The following is a 13,129-nucleotide window of genomic DNA, read 5'->3' as shown; positions in this document are numbered from 1 at the left end:
AAGGTGCGAAGAGCACATTGATGACTGTATATCTTGCAATAGGCTCTTTCCTTCTTCTATTGATCGACACTTTAACATTGGTGCACACACTCTGCTGTTATATAGATTTCCCCCTTCATCAAATAACTTCTTGCTCTCAAAGCCATCCTCTTGTTGTCTGCTCGCTTTCTGGCACATAATATCCTCTCAAAAATCCGATTATTGGAGCTCTCCAATCTTCGCTCATGATAGCATTTACAAACATCACTGGGGGCTTCATCGCAATTTATTGATTTGTACTTCACAACTTCGTAGAACACATCTGGAGGCAATGGCTATTTTTTTGGTTGCTTTCTTCGTGAGTTCATCTGCTTCGCCGTTCATTTCTCTCGGTATTCTTTTGACTGTGAGGCTGAAGAAGTATTTTTCCATTGATCTCACTGTTTTCAGGTACTTTGCCATCTCTAGGTTCTTTGCTTTGTAGGATTTGCCAATATGATTTGTTATGAATTCAGAATCTATTCTGATGATTAGTCTTGCAGGCCCTACTGCCCTTGCCTTGCAAAGACCCATCAATAATTCCTCATACTCCGCAACATTGTTTTTGTGTCCCACGAAGCTCAAACAAACTGCGTACCTCAATTTGTTTCCCGAAGGCGATAATAACACAGCTTATGCTGCAGCTCCATCATCACAATATGCCCCGTCGCAATATATTTCCCAACATTTTTCTTGTGGTTCTTCGTTGTCTGTATACTCATCAAATGGGGTCCAATCTGCCACAAAATTAGCTAAGACTTGTGATTTGATCGCCGATCGTGAAGTGAAATTTACTGCATACTGTGACAACTCCGTTGCCCACTTGCCAAGTCTGCCCGAAAACTCTTTGTTTTTGAAAATATCTCTCAAAGGGAAAGAGCTTGGCACAGTGATTGTGTAACTCTGAAAGTACTGTTTTAGCTTCCTGGAAGCCATCACGACTGCAAAAACCGTTTTCTCCATCTTGAAATAAAACTTCTTCACGTCTGCCAAAGCCTCAGAAACAAAGTATACTGGTAACTGCTTCATGTGGCTGTCCACCTCTCTTACCTCTACTAACACTGCACTCAACTCCATATTGGATGCTGCGATGCATAATAGCAACTTTGCTTTCTCCCCCGGGCTTGTCAAAACTGCCATGTTTTCTAAATGTTCTTTCAACTCCTCGAATGTTTCTTGCTCTTGGGCCCCCCAAATAAATTTATTCTTCACTGCTAGTAGCTTGAAGAAAGGCAAACTTCTTTCTGCTGACTTCGAGATTAAATGCCCCAAAGCTGCAATTATGCATGTTAGTTTCTGAATATCTCTTTTTGTTAATGGTTGTTTCATTTTTCTGATTGCCTCAATTTTCTCGAGATTTGCTTGTATCCTAGACTTTGATACCATACAACCCAACAACTTTCCGTTCTTCACACTGAAGACACATTTCTCCGAATTGAGCTTGAGACCATACTTTCTCAAATTTGCAAAAGTTTCACACAAATCCGTGATGTCATATTCTTTCTTCTTACTCTGCACAACCACATCATAAACATACGCGGAGACATTTCTCCTAAGTTGAGGGCCCAACACTATTTGAATCATTCTGTTAAACATTGGCCCAGCATTGCAAAGTCCTTATGGCATTCTCACAAAACAGAATACTCCGAACAACATGATGAAGCTTGGTTTCTCTTCGTGAATTTTCCTCATCCAAATCTGATGATACCCAAAAAAGCAATCCAGTAAGGACATCATCTCGCAGCCTGCTGTGGAGTCAACTAGTATATGTATTCTTGGCAAGGGGTAGTCATCTTTGGTGCATGCCTTGTTTAACAACATGAAATCTATACACATTCTCCAATCTCCATTCTTCTTCGGGACCATCACAATGTTTGATAGCCAAGTAGTGTAGTGCACTTCATGTATCACACCGGCATCTAGGAGCTTTTGAACTTCGCACTGTGCTGCTAAAGTCTTTTTGAGGCTCAATTTTTGTCTTCGTAGAGGCATTTTTAGGTCCGTTTCTAGTTTGTGTTCAATGACACTTTGCGGGACACCCTGCAAATCTTTCTTGCTCCATGCAAACACATCCTAATTATTTATGAGACAATTTATTAATTGTTGTTCTTCTTCTTTGGATAAGTCTCTTGCTATGATGACGGTCTTGTCCAAACCATCTTCGCACAACCGCACTCTTTTGGTATGCTGAAGGGGGCGAATTCTTTCTTCGTCTTTTGACTTCTCATTTTTTTCTTTGAACTCGACTTCCTCTTCCTCCTCTTCTATCAGATGTACTGGTTTTTTATCTGTCCCAGTGTTGTGTTCTCTTTCCCTGGCGTCCTCCTGATCTCCATACACAGAGAGGACTCCGTTGTGTGTGGGAATTTTCATACACAAAAATGGCATGTGAATTACAGCCGCAAACTTGTTGATGACTCCTCTTCCAAAGATGACTAGATAAGAATATGGGATGTCAATCACATCGAAGTTGATCATTTCAGTTAGCATCAGTGCCCCTTCGCCCAAGCTCACGTTCATCTCAATAATTCCGCGAGCTTCCACTCTTTTGTTTCCGAAGCCATATAACGGTTTCATTGTTGTTTTCAATTGGTTGTCTTCAAAACCCATTCTTCTGAACAAATCATAGGTTATAACATCAGCTGAGCTCCCATTATCTACTAAGATTCTACCAACATCATTGCCTAACAAGTGTTTTGTGTTTTTGCCCATGATGGCTCTGATCACTAGCGGATCTTTGTGTGGGAATTTGTTCAATTTCATGTCTGCCTCTGTGAATATTATTGGTATGTGTGACCACTTCGATTTAAATGCTTGACTCGAAGAGACGTGACTGACTTCGCGTATGTGATCTTTCTTCTGCCTCTTGCTTTCAAACACTAGGAAGTTACAACACCCCCCCCTTTATTGCGTTGATCACGTTGACTCTATGGTCCGCATGGCCTTGTTCTTTGATAGGGTGTTGTTGCGAAGGTATTTGCTGAGGTGGGTCTATCTTGGGTGGCTGTGGCACATTGTAGTTTTGGTGCTGGTACTGTGCAGGAGGTCTCATTTGATTGTATGGTGGTGGAGGTCATGGAGGTGGGTAAAAGGTTTGTGGGAAGTAATTTGACGGTTGATAGGAATGCCAATTTGGCGCTGAGCTATATGCTGCTGATTGAAAGGTAGACAAGTGTAGTATACTGTTTTTGCCTGCTCATCTATTTCTTTTTGCTTCACAGCTTCTTTTTCACTTGCTTTGAGCGCTGCTCTACACTCATTTGTCCAATGACCTTTGTTCTTCCCATGCAACCAACAATACGTTACTTTTCTGTCTTCGGGTCCTCTACCAGCCCTGCTGCTCTACACTCATTTGTCCAATGACCTTTGTTCTTCCCATTCAACCAACAATATGTTACTTTTCTATCTTCGGTTCCTCTACCAGCTCTGCATCCTCTTGAATTTGTGTGGCCTCCCCGGCCCCCTCTTGTTCCAGAGAATTGATACGAAGAGGCTTGCATGCTGTATTGATCGGACACATTGTTGATCGTACTCTGTTTCTATTGAAAATTTGACTTTGCTGGAGCAACATAAGGTTTTTGCTCACTCCACTGCTGCGGTTGCCAATTTTGCTTTGGCCTGTCCGCCTTTTTCCTTGCATTGTACTTCTCTATTCCCCTCTATCTTCTTCTATCGGACTTGCAATACTCTTGCATTATGTCAAAGAGTTATTTTTCTGACTTTGGTCTTCGCCTGTCTAAGTATTCCCCGCACGGTCCCAGCTTTAGGCCCCCGATGACCGCATCAATCACTATGCTTTCTGCCACATGGGGCGCATTCTCCCTTGCTTTGACGAACCATCGCATGTACTCCTGCAAAGATTCTTTGTCTCCCTGCTTTATGTTGTGGAGATCTCCAAAAGTGAACCCTTGTGGCTGAAAGCCTTAAAAATTTTCAAACAACTTATCCCCAAGCTGGTCCCACAAAGAGATACTACCCTTTGGCAATGAGGCCTACCATTGCTGTGCCGAGCCGTTGAGTGCCATCACTAAAGCTTTGGCTCTAGTGGAATCATTACCTCCTCCCAAAGAGATTGCAGCATTATATCTCAACACGAAGTGTCTTGGGTCAGATTCCTCATCAAATTCCGGCATCGAAGCTAGCATTCTGAATCTTGGTGGCCACTCTGCGAATTCCAATTCGATTGTGAGCGGAGAAATTGCCCTCAGTTGATAATGAGGTTTGTGAATGTTCTCGTGCTGCACTGCGGTGTACGTTCCACCAACTCCTCGTAACCAGAATCACCTGATAAGTACCTTGTGCTTGGTGCTCATCGTTCTATGCCTGCAAAGAATTTATCTGCACTTGCAACAACCTCATCTTCTCATGCAGCTGTGCTATTCTTTGCCTTACAGTATCCTGCATTTTCTCCCTTTGTAATTGTTCTAGCACTTTCCTCTTCTTCACCACTTCTTTCAACATAGCCTAATATTTGAGTTTTTCTGCCTCTGGGCATGTACAATGGTTGTCGTCAGATCATCTGTAAGGATTGCCATGTAGGTTCAGTGATGATGTGGAGTGAAATTAATACGAGAGAGAATGTTGCCGTTGTCTCGTGAGGTGACGGCACAAGCTGGTGGCCCGATGCAAAAAAGATGACTGAGCAGGCGTTGTATGCCTCGCCTGCAGCCAGCGACGGCCCAAGCGGATCTAGTGCGGCGGTGGGTGAAGCCTGACATTGAAAGAGGGAGAGATGGCGCAAACATTCTCTCTGTCCACTCAGGTCACCACCGCCATCATTCGCAAAGCTATTTTCCTATCTTTATGTGACATGGCTTACATTTACAGACATTAGCTGTCTAAACTGTTGAACGTGTTCTCAGGGTTACCTTGCTGTGGCGCTTTTGCCTTCGCTATCGCTGCCTCGGCCTGTGCTCTTGTCTGGACATTGGATGTAGACTGTGCATCTCTGAACCTCTTCAGTAATCTTGCTTCGGTTCTCTTGAGAGCCGCTAAGTCTTCGTCTTCCACTCCTGCGTCTGTCAAGTCAACCTCAAACTGACCATCAGTGATGTCCTCAGCTTCAACTTCGTCTTCACTTTTTATCTTCGCACACACCTAGAACTTGGCATGATGTCCAAGGGGTTTGCTATTGTTGCCGATGGCTCATCAACAATATTATGTGGATTGGTAGGTTTTGCTTTCTTGTTCGGTGCCATTGCGGTTAAAGGAACGAAGCATAGTGGGCGTCAAAACTGTTGGGGTAGAAAACCGTCCTCGAAGTGGGGCTAACAAGTTTCCAAATGAAGGGAACGAGAAAGACAAGGAACTAAGAAATGACTTCAAGAGAGCTTAAAAAATCTCCCCCTTTGTCGGAACGTGTCCGTTTGCACTCCTCTTGGTCCCATTTTATAGGACCGTAATATTTACACTTTACACTACAACTCCCCACCTTTTACTCTGTGCGAAGCATATTCGAGGGTATTATAATAACATTACACCACTTTTGCCACTCCCTTTACAACTTATTATTTTGCAGCTAAGCCCGTGTGCCAACCCCACTGAACTCATCCTCATCACTTCACTCCTGGCTCTAGCCGTGAAGGTTCTCCCGAAACTGTGTCGCCAGTTGATGACTTTGCCTCTTGCATCTTGCCCCTGTCCAGCTTGACGTGTGAGCCCTTCACTCAGAAAACGCACCACTTCACCTCTCACTTAGTTAATCGCAAGGTCCGGAAATGAGGGGGGTACGGAGCGGAGTTCTTTTCCCCAACACACGGCTTCGGCTTCATGAACTGTGTCATCACTGTAGTGTGAAGTCGGTGAGGCTAAAAAAATGATTTCACCGGCTTCACCTCCTCTTCGGTTCACGCTACTCCTCGTTTTGTGTTTGGCTTCACGTTGCATTTGAGAATAGTGCAGCACAATATCGATCCTTGTAGCAAGAAGTTGAAGTCGAAACCAAGCAGAGACCTGACAGTGCTTCACGTTTTATCACTTCAGCGCACCTAGCAGTCAAATTTACTTGCGGGCAGGAGACATCAACAAATAACAATTAATTAATTGACGGTTGAAAGAACCTGCGGGCGTGTTTGGCACGGCTCCACTCCGTAACTCCAGCGACTCCAGCAAAAAATCCAGCGAAACACGTCAACTCCAAAACTCCATGGAGCTGCCAACTCCATGGAGCTGTAGTGCAATTGGGGCTGGAGTTTTGGAGCACCCCTTTTGCTGCTCCAAAACATCCTCTTTTGAACCTCCTCGTAGAGTTGGTGGGTAATTACCCACCACTGCCACTGATTACACAAAAATAACGTTTCATTCTTTCTTTTTCTCCCTCGCGCCTCTGTTTTTTCTCCCTCGCATGACTAGTCCCGCCCACGCTTGTACCTACGCTGGCAGCTAGGGTTGCGCCGATCCTAGCCGCGCCGCCGCCGTAGCCCCTGCCGGCGACCGGAGACCCACCGTCCACCCCCGCTGTAGGCCGGCCGAGCCCCGCCGCCAGCCGCCCTAGGCCCGACGCCGGTTTCCTAGCCCCGCCCGGCCGCCTAGCTCCGCCTCCCGCCGCGTCTGGAAGAGGCCCGCCCCCGAAGCCCGCCGCTGGCCGCAGCATCCCGCCGCCGAAGGCCCGACGCCGGACGTCACGCCCCGCCGCCGGCCGCAGTGCCCCGCCGCCGAAGCCCCAACGCTGGTCGTCTCGCCCCACCGCCGAAGCCCGCCACCGGCCGCAGCGCCCCACCGCCGGCGGTCGGAGCGCCCCGCCACCGAAGGCCGCCGCCGGTCGCAGCGCCCCACTGCTGGCCGCAGAGGCCCGCCACCGGGGTTGGAGAAGACCCCCCGCCCGTTCAAAGGTATGGATCCAATTAACTAGATTTTAATAGCAGTTAACATAGATACCTGAATTTTGCATCACTGTTCTGTGGTGTAAGAATATAACAACTAACGTGCATCAGTAAAGTTCAGATTTTGATGAAAGCAAGAACGGGAGAAAAACAAATTCACATTTCCCACTGATCATAACTAGAAGTAAAAAAAAAAACTGTTGGTTTCGTACAGTCTTCCATTTAAAAATGTCATACTACTGTCAATAGGACAAACATTGCAGTGACAAGTACAAATAGGATCACTTCTTGGATATATGCAAACTGTCGGCTACTATAAGCCATGCAAAGCATGGATATATGCTTCTCATAGCTGTGGATTGAGATGTACCAAATTTGGATGGTTAAATAACAACCATTTGAAGAGTAATTGTAACCAAATAATAAGTTGATGGATATAGACAATACCCTGGACATGGTTATGACTAATAAGAACTTCGAGGAAATTCGCACCAAAATTTATGATATGTTTCTATTCATTGTCAATTATTACAGAGAACACATATCAAAATTTAGCTGGCTCGGATTCGAGTCAACATGTTTCTTTAAAAAAAATGAAAAGCTAGATGTATTGTATATCTTCCCAAATGGGTTAAATCAGTACTTGGACTTGAAACAGCTACATTATCTCTAATCTCTTTTACTGTTTATCAATGACAATCCGATTGTAATGCAATTACTTGTAACAATTACCAAGAATGTGAGATTAGTAGGAATAAATTGATTTGTTAGGAATAAATTGATTTGTTAGGTAACGAGATCCGCCGACGGCCGCCTAAGTTCCGCCGTCTTCCACATCAGGAGGAGATCCCCCGCCGTCCCTGGCATCTCGAGGAGTTCCACCGGCCACAAGGTATGGCAAAAACTTTTTTTTCATTAACTGAAATGCATCAGGAGGAGTACACCTTTGATTGTGCCTTTGAGGTTGATTGTAATTGAGTTAGCTGCCTTTGCTTCAAATCGATCTGATCAGAGAAGTATGTGTCAATCGATCTGAACAGCTTTAATGCAGCGTGGCAAGGATGGTTGTCACTGCATTAGCTTGATTCAGATCGATTCTTGGGTACATGGTGGATCAAAACCAACAGGGCATATACAAGAGCCCGACCTTGTGCAGAGACCATAAGGTCCACAATATGAGTCGATGTTCACTGATAACTGATAAATAAGGCTTGATATGTAGCTATCCTATCCTTTCTAGGCCAGTAAATGTTGAACCCTGTAACTGAAACACAAAACTTCACTAGAGGTAATGGTGATCTCTGTCCCCTTCATGCTAGTCCAAGTGGTCATCAGTCTAGCTGTAATAATTGATAGCTGCAATCAGTCCAAGTTGGTTCAATGATATACTCGAGTGCTGTGTGTGTATGAAATTGATATACTCTAGTGCTGTGTGTGTATGAAATTGATATACTCTAGTGATGTGTGTGTATGAAATTGATATACTCGAGGCCTTCTAATATGAAATTTGTGAGTTCGATAGATGCCTAAAATTGATTGGAATTCGGAGAACACTCGAGTGATGTGTGTGTTGTTTGTCGAACAAGTTGAAAAAGGAAATCGGCCAAACACACACTTGAATGTACTTGGTTATGCTGAGGTTGAGAAAGGGTTCAAGGAAAGGACTGGAATTGTGGCTACCAAGGTTCATATCAAGAACAAATGGGACAAGTGTGGCGGATCCACTTCGGATTAGCTTGATTAAACAGGGTTAAGTCGCCTAACATGCGACACTCATGCCTAAGCCAAGTTAACACAAAGTGCCGTCGGATTTCATCCGATTTAACCACTTTGAACAGGATCGAGTTTAGCAATCTCACACGAAGGTGAGTGGTTCCAGAGAATACCACAAGTCCACCCAGTTAACAATTTACAACTGAACTAGATAGTTTCGAAAAGAACATCAGAGTTTTACAAGTTTTCTGAAAAACAACAGAAGAGAAAAACACTAGCGGAAGCAATCGTCAGGGTCGGATGTCCTGGTGAGGCCAGCCGGGACATCACTGATTCCTCTACTCGCCGTCCGAGGAGGGATCCCACTCGACCGTCCAGCCCGGCGGGAGCTGGGGCGGCCAAGCGCCAGCAAGAGAGGGGTCGGGAGCAGCAACTTCACCTGAAAAACAGGAGCCACAACATGGCTGAGCTACTAAGCTCAACAAGACTTAACCGATAGGAGTAAAACTACTCCTCCTTCTAGACATGCAGGGCTTTTTGGCTGAGGGGGTTTGTTTTGCCAAAAGCACTAAGTAAACCCTATTTTCAAGTTTTAGCTCCGGTTCTAGATTTATTAGCCGGTCTAGGTTTTGCAACCTATTCTAAGCAATCATAGAGCCAAACAAGGTGTATAGATATATCAACAAACATGCCATCATCAGATTCCTCATTTACTCAGGGTGACATAGCGATCAAGCAATCTCAAGCTGTGAGAGGCAGACGAATCGATTCGAGTTCTTTAACCATGCATGGTGAACCTAGCCCCACGACATCCGCGCACCCGGAGGTCGCTTCCTGTGTCGGTCTTCCCCATCAATCCCCTAACCCGTGTCGGGCCCATTTCCTTTGGTGCAAGGTTCCACAGACCCGGCCTCTGCCGTTCTGCGACCACGCATGCCACCACGTGCGACAACCAGCAGGGGAAACTCCGTTCCAAGAACAATGGGGCGACCGCTCACGTCTAGGTTCAATCCGGTACTAGGCTTCCTCATCCCATACTAAGTATGAGGCTAGTACTTTCAAACACTTGATCACGCACACCACCATTGTCGGGCCTTAGCAAGATTTCATAGACAGACGGGGCAACCATCCATCCACCAAAGAGTTACCAATCCCTACCCCGTCCATCGTCCTTATAGTTGTAACAGGAAGGTAAACATGCAACTTCTACAACTCGCGAGTGACAGGAGATCACTTGGCTTTTACCATTTCCTAGTTAAGCAATGCAACTACTCGGTCCAACAGCTAGTGCTCAGATCATGGGGACAACTAAGTCATGCATCTAGGGTTTCAAACAACTCCTATACGTAAATGCACAAGCATGTTACAGAAGGCAAGCGCAAGTCTGGTAAAACACATAGGGTTTTCATGCAACCGGGGCTTGCCTACAAACAAGGAGGAGGGAAGCTGCTCTTCTGCTTGGACGGCTTCGACTTCTGGAAGCGGGAGCTCTGCTGCTGCTTCGTCTTCTAGCGCCGGGTACAACTCGTAGAAGCCGTCGGCGAGGTGCAGCTCTACACGAATGCAATGCAAAAGTTAGCATAGATGGTTATTTCAACAGCAACACTGGCTCGCCTGAGCCCAGAAACTCGCAACAAAGAGCAGGAGGGTAAGGAGGTTCAAGAGAGCTAGATGATGATCAAGAGGCAAGGGTTGGAAAGGAACTTATGATCTGATCCTTGAACTAGAGGATGTGGTATATTAGGAAGCCTCAGACGCAAGCGCGAAAAGGTTCCTAAATTTACACATACACCCTCGGGTTGAAGAAAAGATCACAGCTGAACCCTCGGGCGAGGCGGATAAGGGTCGGCAGAACAAACAGGGTCGGGCGAGACGGAACCGGGGTCGGGCGGATAGAAGGGGTCGGGCGAGACGGACTGGGGTCGGCAACTCACCTTCTTCCTGAAAGGAAAACTTGGGGTCGGGAAGAAGCAGACTTGGGCGGAGGGACTAAAGCCTCGAACAAAGGCTAAGGCCGGGAATGCTCCGGCGGCGGCGGTGCTTCTTGCAGATCACAAGAAAGCTTTTACGCAGCACGGAGGAGCAAGCTACTGTGTGACTTGGAGAAAACTGAGAGAGAATCTGAGAGGAGAGCTCCTCAAGAACTTGGCGGGTGACGCTAGGAGCTTGAGCAGGGAGCGAGAGAATGACTAAGGCAACAATGGCGGAGGGAGCTCCGGCGACTGGTGCATTCCTTTTTATAGCTGCTGGAGACGAAGAAAGGAAGCAGCGCGGGGGAGAGAGAAGGGGAGCGACGCGAAGGCCGGGGAGAAGCAATGGAGTGCTCTGCCGGGGCGGCGATTGAGCGATGAGGGCGGTGGTCCAGGGCTCCGGGGGTGACGCCAGCGATCATTGGGCTCTGTCGTCAGGGCGGCGTAGGAGCGGGTAGACCGGTGGTTGAGATTTGGCGGAAAGCGGGCGTCGTCGTGCGGAAGATTTGATAGAAGCGACCGGTTTAACGGCGCTAGAAACGAGGGCGCACAGGTGAGAAGATGGGCATCTGCGGGCGCGTGGGCGAGCACGGAGCAACAGATTGTCGGGCGGCTTCTGACAGGGCGGGGGAAAGGAGCTGTCGCTGCCGCGGTCGGGGTTGGCGATGGGGGAATCGTCGTATAGCGGAGACCGGGCGGCGCGACTGTGGTCGAAATGACGGAAAAGATGGGCGACATCGGGCTCTGGGGCCGGGATCTGGCGGCGTGATGATGGGCGCGGGAGGCGAGGTTCCGCAGAAAGGGTGCAGAGGGGCTTCCGCTGCCATTGGGGAAGGGGGCGCGAGAACCCACTTGGTCGCTTTCCAGAGGCAAAACTGAGCGGCGGGCGTCGGAGAAGACGAGCCACGCGGCAGGGAGACTCTGAAGCGGGCATGCAACTCGAGTGCGGCTGTCGCGGAGGATCTGGGGAAAAAGATCTTGCGGGTCCACCGGTGGATAGAACGGACGGTTGAGGAAGATTAGCAGGATCCGATGGTGGGCTGAGCTTGTCGGGGTCGGGAGAAGAGTGAAACGGGAAGGGGTCGGGTCGTCCGGGGTCGAAACCAGGCGGAAGGCTGAGCACTCGGCACGGTAAAACAAGACAGATGGCTAGGATCAAGGGCTCCGATTAAGATTATCTTGGAAGGTTTTAGGGGTCGGTCGTCACAGCCTACCCCTCAAAAAAAAAGAATCTCATCCCGAGATTCAGGCATCAAAAGCGGGGTGACATCTTTACCTCCGTGACGAGATAGAAAACCTGGGAAGCGCTTGTTCAGATATTCATCCGTTTCCCATGTTGCTTCATCTTCGGTGTGGTTTCTCCAGAGGATCTTGTACATCTTTACCACTTGGCGTCGGGTGTGCGTTTCCTTCTGGTCCAGAACTCGATCTGGGTACTCGGCGTAGGTCAGGTCGGGCTCTACCTGAAGCTGTTCTTGCTCTAAGATCTCTGCTGGAACTCGGACACATTTCTTCAGTTGAGACACATGAAAAACATTGTGTATTGCCGACAGCTACTCTGGGAGTTGGATCCGGTAAGCAACGGGTCCACATATCTCCACAATCTCATAAGGGCCAATATAGCGGGGAGCTAACTTGCCTTTTACTCCAAACCGTTGTACTCCTTTGGTCGGGGAGACTCGAAGGTACACATGATCACCAAGGTCGAACTGTAGGGGTCTTCTTCGCCGGTCGGAGTAACTCTTTTGTCGAGATTGGGCCGCCTTGAGATTAGCTTGAATCACCTTTACTTGCTCTTCGTCTTCTGCCACCAAGTCAGGGCCATAGACCTGCCTTTCTCCTGGTTGGGACCAGTTCAAGGGTGTCCTGCATCTCCGGCCATACAGGGCTTCGAACGGTGCCATCTTCAAACTGGCCTGGTAGCTGTTATTGTAGGAGAATTCTACTAAGGGCAGACACTTGTCCCAATTCTTGCCATAGTGGATAACACAAGCTCTTAACATGTCTTCGAGGATCTGATTGACTCTCTCGGTTTGGCCATCGGTTTGAGGATGGTATGTTGAGCTTCGAATGAGTTTGGTGCCCATGGATGCTTGTAGTTGTTCCCAAAAGCGTGCCACAAACTGAACTCGTCGATCCGAGACGATGGTCTTAGGTACACCGTGTAGGGAAACTATGCGGTCGAGGTACAACTCTGCATACTGCTTGCCTGTGTAGGTAGTGCGAACCGGAAGGAAATGTGCTGTCTTGGTCAAACGGTCCACTATAACCCAGATGGAATCATATCGTTGTGATGTAAGGGGCAATCCAACTATAAAATCCATGCTGATGTCTTCCCATTTCCAAGAGGGAATAGGTAGCGGTTGCAGGGTACCTGCTACCTTCAAATGACTGGCCTTGACGCGTTGACTGGTGTCATATTCTGAAACATACCGAGCTATTTCCGGCTTCATTCCACTCCACCAAAAGGTTTGACGGAGATCATGGTATATCTTAGTACTGCCAGGATGGATCGAGAACTTGGAGAGATGAGCTTCATCTAGGATTTGCTTCCTCAGCTCGGGGTCGGCGGGTACAACTAGTCGGTTTCCATAATGCACACCTCCA

The sequence above is a fragment of the Setaria viridis genome, chromosome 3 (genome assembly GCF_005286985.2).
Source record: "Setaria viridis chromosome 3, Setaria_viridis_v4.0, whole genome shotgun sequence".
NCBI lineage: Eukaryota > Viridiplantae > Streptophyta > Magnoliopsida > Poales > Poaceae > Setaria > Setaria viridis.
Note: the sequence above shows the minus strand (reverse complement) of the source record.